The sequence below is a fragment of the Adiantum capillus-veneris genome, chromosome 12 (genome assembly GCF_014529385.1).
Source record: "Adiantum capillus-veneris isolate H3 chromosome 12, ASM1452938v2, whole genome shotgun sequence".
Classification (NCBI taxonomy): domain Eukaryota; kingdom Viridiplantae; phylum Streptophyta; class Polypodiopsida; order Polypodiales; family Pteridaceae; genus Adiantum; species Adiantum capillus-veneris.
This window is the reverse complement of record NC_140942.1, coordinates 4,301,399-4,313,960: the sequence shown is the minus strand read 5'-3', so window position 1 is coordinate 4,313,960 and position 12,562 is coordinate 4,301,399. Positions and strand designations below refer to the sequence as shown.

Sequence of the window (12,562 nt, the reverse complement as noted above, 5' to 3'; positions counted from 1 at the left end):
GTCTCTTGATAGTCATGAAATATCAACTGATAGTGAAGCTTATAAGGAATTATGATTATAATTATTATTGGGATTGACAAAGTAGAAGAGGCAATGTTTGGGTGGATAAGGTTTCAATGCCTTTATGTGCTTTTATTTTCATGGTGCTTTTCCATAGGTTTGTGGAGAGTAGTTTGACCCACTACTGAAGGTTCAGCTGTGTGTGATATTTCATTTGGAACTGTGTGGTTCTGTTATGATAGCTAAGTTCTACAGAAGGGCCTAAGTTTGCATCGATCAAGTGTAACACAGCTGCTTCTGCTACTCTTCTTCATCAATCAGGTGTTGACTCAGTGTGCAGAAAAATGTCAGATAAATCAAGTATCTTTTTGAAACATGGAGACTGGTATTGAGATAAATCAAGAATAGACATGGAAGTGGAAGTCCCTTTATGCTTCCTTTAAAGTGCTTTTTAAATGTTAAATAACTGTGCACAAACCTTACAATGTTGTGGAAACCTGTCATTAGGTAATCAAGGCTGGTTGAGAATGTAAGAGCTTTGGGGCTGCTCTTTATGGCTGAAAATGTGGCTGCGAATCTCTGGATGGGGGTGATTAAGCCTCATAGAGAAAGTAAGGCTAGGTATGGTTGAAAGTGTTGCTCGAACTAGGGGACTGCGTGAGTTGGATGAAGGTGATCAAGCCTGATGGAAAATTTAAGAGTTTGGGGCTGTTTGATATGGCTGTAACTTAGATGAGGGTGTAAACAAATGGCACGATGTGCCAACTAAAAAGTAGCAGACTGGAACAGACTTTAAGCACTTGAATGAACTGAGAGAGAGAACGCACACGAGAGACACGGAGTGGCAGAGTTACACTCCCAGATGGCACTGGCCCCAAACCCTGGTGCCCCTTTTTGTATTTCTTTATATCGCTTCAACAAGATACAACTTCTGTGGCTCTGCTCTACATCTCCCATGGGCGTGCAGAGAGAGAGAGAGAGAGAGAGAGAGAGAGAGAGTTAGAGAGAGTTAGTTAGTTACATGAAAAGCAACAGGTTCTACAAGCATCTGGTCCAAAAGCTAGCGGCTTGAGGGTATCTGTACAGCGCTGCCACGCTGTCAGCCTGTAGTGCAATTCACCGAATTCCGTACAGCATGCCACGTCATCATCCTCCTGCAATTCAGGGTTTGTGTGTGTGTGATCTGCTTTATTTTAGGGTTTAGGCCCCTCGGCTGGTTTCTGTAACTTGGGTTGGGTTAGGATTTTTAATCCTAACTCTCTTTAGTCTTTAGGCGACTCGGCTGTATTCAGTAATTCGGTAAAACTTCTTCTTCTCTAGCTTCTAGGGCTTAGGTAGGGTTAGGCTCACTTGGTCTGCAGTGGTTTACACGTGAGCATTTTGTGACATCCCCCTTTCTTGAAAGAAGTGTAATCATCCACAATTATATGTGCAAAATGACTCACGTCAGAGAAAAAAATATCGGAGGGTAATCCCGAGGGTCATTTAGTTTTCTCATTTCGTATCGGAGCTCTTGATATTTTGGTGTAGCAAAAATTAAAATTAGCCATCACACCTACTACCTAGACCACGCCGATCTTTAAATGGGTGTCTCGATGCACTAAAGTTACATACCTAGGCAATCTCTCCCAATCAGGAATATTCAGTGGTCGACACATCAGGATGCAACACAGATTCTTACAAATGCATGTTATAGGACATAAAAACAAACGGAGGTGATCAACTCTCCTGTAGCTTGGACACTTGAAGCGAGAAATCAATAGCAACACACGAATAGAAACTTCAAAATCATTGAACTTTAATAGAGAGAGAAGAAGAAGAAGAAGAACTTTAATAGAGAGAGAGTCGACACGGCACAACGGAGTTCCGCGCCCAAAAGCACTGGTCCCAAAGATTGGTGCCCCTTTCGGTATTTCTTTATTGTTGGGCGCCTACAATTATGTCCGGCCAGTGTGAACATGGCCCTTTGGTTACGAAGTTCACACTGGCCGGACATAACTGCAAGCGCCCATCCTGATAGGACTTCGTAACCAAAGGGCCATGTTCACACTGGCTTGACATAATTGCAGGCACCCATCCTTACGTCTAAGGACGTAACAATGTTAGTCCCTCGCCGATTCCAACCTGCACACACGACATGACACAAACCAAACTCGCACCAAGACACACGTAGTGAGCGGACATCAGGCTCACCTCCCAGCCTTAGAGCCAATACGAGCTCAACCCCAAGCCTGGGAGCCTGCAACCAAGCGGGCTAGCCTCTACCACAAGGGTCGGTGTCCCATAACACCGAGCCCACACCAATACGGGTGTGCGGGTAGAGCTACCAAGGGCCAAGTGTCCAAGCGTGGTGATCACACAAGATGTCTCACAAATGAGACTTAAGTCCTATTTATAGGAGTTCATAATCAAAGGGCCATGTTCACACTGGACGGACATAACTGCAAGCGCCCATCTTGATGCCTCAGGATGTAACACTCTGGCACTCTTCCGAGTGAAGATGCAGAGCGTTAGTACCGGCATTGTACTGAGTTCAAGCAATATAAAGAAATACCGAATGGGACGCCAAGGTTTGGGGCCAGTGCTCTCTTGGGGTGGAACTCCACCAGTCCCTGTCTCCTGTCCTGTAGGTCTTTCAGTTCCGTTGTTATTTGAAGTTGCTTATAGTGCCCGTCCTCCTTACATTTGGGGCTCTGATTTTGGGCATCCCTTGTACTGTTTATAAGAGCCCCTGGGACCTCACTTTGCAGAGCATCTGGACGCAGAGTCTGAGAGCAGAGGACCCTCGGGAGTTGTACCTTGATGTGATCCATCCTGATGTCTGGGGACGTAACACAAAGACTGACTCCTCTGCACATATATAAAGGCCCTTTGCCTATGAAAAGCAGTTACATGAAAAGCATTAAACTCTAAAGCATCTGGTCCCAAAAGCTGCTGCCCAAAGTTGTCAGCGCGAAGTACGGAAAACCCGTACAACATGCCACATCACAGCATAAAACGTGAAAGTCCGTACATGCCGCCACGTCATCACCGCAGTGGTGAGCGTTGTTACTTCAAACAAAGCACGGCCTGGGAGCTAGAGTGCTTCCAAGCAGACACCGACACGGTGTAGGCCCCAAAGACTGGCGCCCCTTTCGGTATTTCTTTATTCTCATAAAACTTGGGAGAAAAGCTACAAGTTCCTACGAGCTGTCCCGCTTTTACCGGGCTGAAAGTGACCTACTCTAGCCAGATTTTGGCAGCATAACCGCAGTAGGAGGCTTCACAGACAAAATCCCCATGTAAAAGGGAACTTTCAAGGCGCATACAAGCGCTTTCTCAAACCTGTCTAGAATCTGCAGCATGCTGATTTCTCTGTTTTCTGCCCCGAAAATGCACCAGATCACTTGTACAATGATCCCCTCCCTTCCCCGAAGCTCTTGGGGGTATTAGGGATCGATTAGGGTAAAAACCCTAAACCTGCAAAAATACACAGCAGGCTGTAATTCACTGTTTTGGGCTCCGTTTCATGTGCCGGTCGCATCTGTAGCAAGCCCTCGAGCTCCGGCACCTGTAGGGCTACTTGCCCTATGAATCGGACGAGATTGCTCACGTGAAATTTCTCCGAGTTCACCTGTACTTGCGGGGGATTAGCAATTAGCTAATCCAGGGCAAACGCGCATGAACCCACCGCATGGGGAGGTGATTCTGACATAGTGACATAAAAATGCGTTTCGGCCCTTCGAAACCCCGAAACGGCAAAACGTTTTGATGAAGCATGCGAAACGAGTTGATGTTTTTTGTTTTTTTTGTTTTTTTGCGGCCCCCTTTTGACTAGTTGACCTCAAACCATGAGTTTGGGGATTTTTAAAGCCATGGGGAGGTTATTCCTATAGTGACATAAAAACGTGTTTCGGCCCTCCGAAACCCCGAAACGGAAAAACGTGCGAAACGAGTTGATTTTTTTTTTTTTTGGGCCCCCTTTTGACTAGTTAACCTCAAACCACCCGTTTGGGGATTTTTTAAGCCATGGACCTTACGTTGTTTACTCGTGACTCAAGACATTAGTGAGGTCCGGTGTGGATCTAGATGCGATTGCTAAACACATTGCTTTGAATCACGGTCTTAGATCTCGATGGATTCTATGTGATTTGATTTGAATGTGATTTGATGTTTTTCGTCTTTGTGCAAGTGCTGGATTTGTGTCGTCTAGTGCGTCGGTACTTGGAGTCAGTGTCTAGTGTATGGCTTATGTCTGTTTTTGCAGGCGTAATCGAAGGCGATTACAATTCTTTCAAGAGGGGGGTATGTCACAAATTAATGACGCGGCAGTCCCAGCTGATGACGTGGACAGATGTACGGACGCTTGAAAAACTTGCTGACATGCTGACGCGCAGGCCGTACGGATTTTCGCGAAATGCGGGTGCTGACGTACGGATTTCCTCGTTTTTCACTCATAGCTTTAGGGCTTGTAGCTTTTGAGTTTGAAGCTTTTCATGTATAGCTTTTGTGAGAGGTCATGGGCCTATAAATATGTATTGAGAGGGCCTCTTGGACTCAGTTTTACTGACGAGCAGCTGAGCAGAGAGGGTCCTCGGACTCTGTAACTTTTCTCAAGCATTAATAAAAATGAATACCGAAAGGGCGCCACATTTTGGGGCCAATACCTTTGGGCACAGAACTACGCAAGCTTGTGTCGATTCAAGTGAATTGTGATAAAGTTTGTGAAGTCTTTTTAAGTTATTCTCTCATGTGTCGTGCCTAATTCCCGACTTGGGGTGTCCTAGTCTATACAGCAAACGAGCACAAATTGGGGCAGTTTACTAGACGTCCAATGCCATTGAGAGACCCTCGTAAGGGCTCATATCACACAGGACAATAGTGACTGATCACTACCTTGAGGACCGCAACTACAATTTTTTAAAGACCCCCCCGCCGCCACCACCACCACCACCACCACCCCCCCACAAAAAAGAAGGAAGAGAATAAATAGATAAATATATATGCACCCACAACACTGAATCCCACTTCATTGAGTAGACGGCATGAGCAAGAGACAAAGAGCACCAAGGTACAGATATTAAGCTCTACCATAGAGAGATGATAGACATTAATGCAGGACATTGCGGAGAGATCGAGGAGAGAGTGGCTCAGCTTCAATAAGATCCAAGAATATTGTTTAGATCATAGTCACAGGGGACACCCTTTTTCGGGCTTCTCGTCCCCACTTTTCCGTCCCCACTTACGGTCCCCCCCTCCTTTTTACACTAAAAATCCATTTGAGCCCCGTCCCCCGTTCCCCATTCCCCGTCTTGGAATGCGTCTCTTGTGACTATGGTTTAGATAGCCCAGTAGATCCACAATAGACACACAAACAAAACTTAAAATGGATCACACCCAAACTTGAAAAACAAACTGTACTCAAGACATGAAGTGGCGGAGTTTCACTTCGAAATGCATTGGCCCCAGATCTCGGGCCCCTTTTAGTACTACTCCTTATACTAATAATCAATGGAGTGAAATTGTCGGGGGGCAAGTTTGTAGATGTGCTACCAAGCACTCAATGTACCAGAGTGAGCCTTCATGGTGTTCTTTTCTAGACACAGGAATTCAAAAGCAATTGATACCAAAGCTAGGCGCCTTCTAAAGCACAAAATAGGCCGTTCCCAAAAGCTATCGAAGTTAGATGCTTTTCTTACCTGTCTGCCATGTCAGCATCACGTAAATTGTGCCACGGTTTATGATAGCTTTTACGGGCATGTTTATATGGCCAATATCACAAAGTAGAGCGCACACATATTCTCGATAGACTCAAATAAATAGCATCTGAGTGAGAGAATAGGGAGAAGAGTGAGTAGGAGAATCAACACCGTATTGGGGACGAGAAGATGGGTTGGTCCCCCCGCTTATAGATTATCTTTGTTAATGGGGAGTTTTATCAATGTGGAGAATCTTATACAACCACAAGAATGGAAGAAAACCCTTTCTTCCAAATCTCAGACTCTATGGTAGAGTGTACTTGCCTTGCTATTAGGAACTCGAAAGATGAAATTCTCGCATAGTTCCTAGCTTAGATCTCAAAGGTAGAGCACCTATGTAATGGACTGCAAGCCCAATATCTACACGTGAGAAAATTGCAAAATAACTGAGCAAACCTGGATAGATAGCTAGATCTCAAGACCTGTTATTCAAGTGGAAATGGCATAACCAATCTACCACCGAGAGAGAGAGAGAGAGAAATGAAATGAAATGATATATTAACGTCTACAAGAGGCCAAAATGACCTATGAGACCAACTGATTACAATGATGAGTCTAGTACCAAGTCTGGGTACAAACAAGAAAACTACAAACAAAGAACTGATAGGAGTGCTACCGACCCCTATGGGTGGCTGGTAGGCTGAGCAATGGTATCACCATAAAGGTACAAAGTGGGGATAAGTGTCACCATGATACAATATAACAGTAGCATGAAGCCTATCCCGATCGACATTCTGGGTTTCGTGCTAGAATCTTGTGGATCCTCTGCCGCAATCTCCGCCGGTGCTGCGTGGCTCCCCTCCTCAGTCGCGGTCGTCTCGATCTCCCTAACTCTGTAGCTCGATCAATGAGAGTACCGCTGATGTGTGTATGGGTGGGAACCGAGCTCTCTGGTGGTGGTGTCCCCTCTGACTCTGTGGTACTCAGACTGAAGAAATCTGAGATGCGTCTCTGGGACTGTCTCTGTCTTTGCCCATTCAATAGAGCGTCTCTATGTCTCTGAATCTCAAGTAGGAATAATCCGAGACATCTTTGATCCTGATATCTCATTACTCTGTCTAACGAGTCAAAACCATCTCTGAATAGACAATGAAAGCGTCCCCGTATCTCATAGTAGACTGTGCAGCGACATATGTAGTGAAACTCTGTCTCTGGCTCTGCATGGCATAACTGACATATCCTACTGTCTGCTGGTATGCCTCTGAATCTACCTGTCTCAATCCCAAGCTGGTGTGAAGATGTGCGAATCTGGCCAATAGCACATCGTAACCTATGAGATAGATGTGTGTCCATGTAACTGGGCCGTGTGACAAATCCGTCTATCGTGAGTTGAAGAAGATGTTCTCTATAGAAAACCCTCTTCGTACCCAACTCCCGTGATGGTTCTATCCATGTCCTCTTGCTATCAAGCTGGATAAGATCCTGCCGAATGAGTCTAGTAGTCTCCATCCGTGTAAGAGCCAAGGATGGTGCATCAAGAGAATACTGGAAAGGGGGCGACGAAAAAGTATGGCTTGAATCCTTTGCTGTAGCCTCCTTCGAAACTGTGTAGCTCCTCTTCTTCATCGGGGTCGTCTAGATCTCCCTAGCTCCAATGCTCGGTCTATGAGAATGCCAGTAGTGCGGGCAGACCTCTCCACTGTTGGCTGCTCCTCTGTCTGTTCTTCTGGGTATATCTAGTGTAAAGAAATCTGTGATCCGTCTCTGGGGTTGTCTCTCTTCAACTCTCCTCCGTAAAGTTTCTCTATGCCTGTGTAACTCAAGTAGATATAGCCCAAGACTTCTCTGATCCTCATAACTCATGACCCTAGATAGAGGCCCAAAACCTTCTCTGAATAGACAATGAAAACGGCCTCGTATCTCATAGTACACTGTGCAATGACATATGTAATGTACCTCTGTTTTTTGCTCTAGATGGTATAAGCGGCATATCTTGCTATCTGTTGGTGTCCCTCTGAATCTGCCAGTCTCATCTCGAGCTGATGTGAGGACGTGCATATCTGGGCAATGGCACAACGCAAACCATGAGAAAGATGTGTGTCCATATCGCTAGGTAGAATCACAAACTCATCCCCCGTGAGGTGGAGAAGATGCTCTCTATAGAAAGGCATCTTTGTGCTCAACTCTTGTATCGGCTCTATCCATGTCCTCCTCGTGTCCAGCTGGATCAGATCCTGACGAATGAGTCTATTAATCTCTACCCGCGTCAGAGACCTCAAGGGTGCCTGTAGAGAGTATTGAAAAGGAGGCAACCTTTCCATGGTGAAACCATGTGTCTAAAACCATGATGCCATCTGTGCATACCAGCATGATGTATCCCCATTAAGAGCTATTTGTCTGGAGGATTCTAGAGCCACCCTTGCATATCTGTCTCTAGTAGTATCCCACAGACTGTGTACAAAGGAGATTGATCTGATAAGCGCCTCAATCTCCATAGGGGGGGGCGGCTAATTCCGCTCGAATGATATGATGCGGTACGGAAGCCTTGGCTCTAATCAGCCCAGAGATCATAGATACCAGGGGCTTCTCCATATGCCTCCAACCATCCTGGCCTACAGAAGGGCCCCAAACCTGCACCCCATATAACATTGTAGAGGCAACCAAAGTATCAAAGAGCCATAACTTTGTCCTAGGTTCCTGGAACTGAACCTGCGAACACATCCTCTCCATTCCTCCCAGAGCCGCACTAGCTCTAGTTAGTCTAGTCTCTGCTACTCTTCTCAAAGAAAATCTCGGCCCATGAAAGACTACCCGCAGGTAAGTGTATGCATCTGTATACTCCACAAATTCCTGACCATATTTGAAAGTAGGTACTAATCTCCTGACCCATTGCGGTATGGTGTTAAACACCATAACCTTGGTTTTACTTAGGTTTACACACAAGCCACTATCCTCTGCAAAACTGCATAGTGCATCCAAATGTCGTTGCATACCTTCTGGTGAGTCAGATATCAACACAATATCATCAGCATATAGCAACAATGGGATCCACGTTCCTGCCAGCTGGGCACCCCTGTCACCCTCTTTGTCAATGTAATCAGACCCCTCATCAACATACATACGAAATAGAGTTCAGAATATGATCAAGAGTGGAGAAACCCCTCCTGAAGCCGGCCTGACCCTTTGCTCGTACACCCTCGCCCTCTGCTCAATTACTCAAGTGTTTGCTCCTGAATAGATGCATACAACTGTGCCAATGTGTGTCTATCCATAGTAGTGCGGTAGTTCCCAGGCTTTGTAGGGTCACCAGCCTTGTAGATGGGCACAATATTAGACAACCTCCAAGTCTTTGGTAATCCCTCACACATGGCACGATTGAACAACACTGCGAGAACCTCCATCAGGATATCCCTGGCATGTATAAAGTGCTCCGCTACTAGACCGTCATGATCATATACCTTCCCGGTCCTCATCCTGTCGTCGATGGCCCTTTGTACCATCTCAGATGTAAAGAAAGTGCTCGTAGTTGGGCAAGGCTCGGTAGGATCTGGAAGGGGTTCCTGTCCAGGAACTATATATAATGATGTCGTATGTTGGCCCCACACATGAGGTGAAGTAATCACTGGGGGAAGGGAGTGCTCATGGAAGAGTCGCCATGCCTCTCCTGAGTCCCTACTCAAGAACATCTGATAGAAGCCTCGCTCCATCTGAGCTAGGTAAGCTCGCTTCTTCCGTCGCACAAGGCGCGTCGGAAAGCAATTTGAGACTGACTGTAAGTGACGACTCCTAAAAGAAGATCCCTCTGAAGCTGGGCTCTCATCTCTCTGCACTCCTCATCATACCAACTATTCTGGGGCATGCTTGCAGAATTTCGTCTTTTGCCTGGCTGAGTGTGTGGGTATGCCACTGATGCAGGCCCATGCAGTGTCTCAGTCAGTAGAGTTGTGCACTCCTCCACTGAGAGGCTTGTACCATTTGTGCCAGCTGTGCCTTCCAATAGACGGTCCGAGATCTCCTCTGTATAACCGAAATCAGTCTCTGACTCTCTGGTGTAAATGTGTAGCGGGTGTGTGACCTGCCTCCTGATGTCTGGGTTGTACTATACTGAAATGTAACGGACAGTGTCAAGAGAGCATGATCTACTGCTATGCCCACTGGCCTGGCTCCCACTGTGAAATCTTGAATGCAGGGGACAAAGCTCGGTTGGGTCATAACATAATCCACTGTACTGGCCCCATGTGTGTGTGGAAAGCATGTGAAACCTACTGCTCCAGGAAATTGCTGTAAGCCATTAAGTATGGCTAATCCATGTGTAGTTGTCATTTCCATGAGGTATCTACTATACTTTGTCTGCTCTCTGTCATCTGAGCATCTGTCAAGTCCCAACTCACCCACATCCAGCTCTCTAAGCATCTCATTTGAAGTGTCGTAGAGGACTGTCAGCGAGTTGCCCGTTCGAGCATTGAAGTCCCCTAGGAGAATGATATCACCATCCCTAGAAAACTCCCATATGTCATCATCTAGTATAGAGAAAGGCGACTGCCCTCTGGATACAACATGCATTGATGTATTGGGACGAAAGTAACATATGGCAATATATAGGAATCGACCTGTGTCAGCTCTCAGTCTCACCCACATATATCTAGCATGATCATCTCTTCGTACAATATGCAGTAATGGTTGTAGGTCCTCTCTGAATAGCACTGCTACTCCTCCTGAACCTCTACTCCCATGCTCAGATCTCGCATTTGTGCTGTGAGTTGTCTCCCATCTGTATCCCACCACATGTGGCATCACCTGTCGAGGGACCTGATGATTCTCTGAGAAGAATACAATATTCTTGTGTTTGAAACTGTCCTCAAATGCACCCACGTCCAAGCTCATAGACCCATTACAATTCCAGGTAGCCATCTTCAGTGTGGTCCCATAGGTCTCGCACCGTCATACAGTGCGGCGCTCTAAAATCACTACCCGTCCATCTCTGTAGAAGTCCATCTTTCCCTTCTCCCTTGCCGCTGTAATGTCTGGCATTACCTCTCTCATATGTGCGAACTGTGAGAGTGTCAGGTCTTCACCGAGGAAAATACCTGTCTTTTTGAAAGTAGGCCTCTTCCTCAAGAATTCCTTCTTCTCTTCCGACGAGGGGAAGCGTAGTATGAGAGCTCTCTCCTCTTAAGACTCTCCCGTGCCATCACTTTTCTTACCTACCCTCCATGCCTTTGTGTGCAAAGGCTTCTCCATCCCCATCATGGATGTAAGGCTTGTGACCTCTTTCTCCACTTTGTTTATGTCCTTGAGACCGGTCACTCTCACATGCAGTGCTCGCATCCGCTTTCTTTGTTCCTCTTCGAGGGTCATGTTGATAAGCGTCGGTGTACAAGGAGTTTCTTGAGCTTTTCCTTTCTTGGCGACCTCAATCCATTTTTCGGCCTCGTCCGCCTTTTTCTGTGTCCTTGTTATCATCTCCCCCCATGAAGATGTCTTTGCCACCCTGAGTTTCTCTTCCTCTGTGATCATCCTTGCCTGTTCGTTGATTTCCTTGATTTCATCTATTACCGAGGGCTGAAAGTCGCCTTCCTTTAGTCCACTGCTTACTCTATCAGCAAGCTCCTGTTTAAGGGCTGAGACTTCTTTTTTGAGTGTCCGTATCTCAGCGTTTTGGTTCTCCTGTTTGAGGGTTGAGACTTCTTCTTTGAATGTCTGTATTTCTTCGTTAAGGCTCTCTTTCTCCTTCTTCCATTGTGCGCCTTCATTGAAGACCATTTGATGGAGGTTGGCCTTCTCCTTCCAGCATCCTTCCATCTCTGTTTTCCACTCCTTCATTTCCCTCTCCACCTGCGCCATCCGCTTGTTCGTGAGCATGAAGGTTGCCTTTGCTCGCGACTTGCAAACAAGTGAGAAATTGACGGCTTCCGTGTCCCGTGCAGGGGAGTTTGCTTCCATGTTTTGTCGTTCAAGAGATGTATTGGGCTCACTTACCATTTCGCACATAGAATTTTCCACTGAATCCTACGGGTATGATGTCGCGTATGATGCCCAGCTGAGCTACGCGTTTGATATCTTCCGAGGTACATATTCCTAGGATGCCTGACCTCCTACGCGTAGGATGCTTGCTGACCTACGTGTAGAATGACGACCTACGCGTATGGTGTCTGTTGACCTACGAGTATGATGACCCTCCTACGCGTATGGAGTAAAAGCGCCTATCTGTGTGAATGATGTTACCGCCTACGCGTATGATGATGTCGCCCGTGCCGTCTTGCCGCTGTCTACGCGTATGATGTCTCCGTCTGCATTGTTTCCGCCTGCGTATCAGACTGCCAGCTTTTGCTTTCCAGCTAGGAAGTAAGGGCAGCATCGCGAAGGGGGGCAACAGCAGGGGGCAGGGGGTTGCAGCGTGCAGGGGGCAGCGCGCAGGGGATGACGCGAGCAAGCAGGGGCGGGGCAGATAGGGCGTGAGCAGGGGGTGAGGGCGTGAGCATGGGGTGATGCGAGCAAGAAAGGGCAGTCAGACAGGGCGCGAGCAGGTAGGCACACACACACACACACACACACACACACACACACACACACACACACACACACAGAGAGAGAGAGAGAGAGAGAGAGAGAGAGAGAGAGAGAGAGAGAGAGAGAGAGAGAGAGAGAGAGAGAGAGAGAGAAATGAAATGAAATGTTATATTAACGTCTTCAAAAGGCCATAATGACCCATGAGACCCGAAAGTTACAAAGTGGTGGATCTGATACAAAGTCAGAGTAACAAAATAACCTAACAACAGTACAAAACAAACATATCTACTATGGGGGCCTAAGCTGGTCGATGTGAGCCAAGGATAAAACTAAGCGGGAAAATTTGGATGGCTTGTTGGGATGGCTGAGATCTA

General features: G+C 46.6%; 1 protein-coding gene across 2 annotated transcripts in view; it reads left to right on the top strand.

Annotated features, from left to right (window-relative positions):
• RRC1 (RNA recognition motif (RRM)-containing protein) overlaps positions 1-12,562 on the top strand; it is a 108,995-nt gene that overhangs the window by 78,144 nt on the left and 18,289 nt on the right. The gene's annotated exons all lie outside the window — the stretch shown is intronic.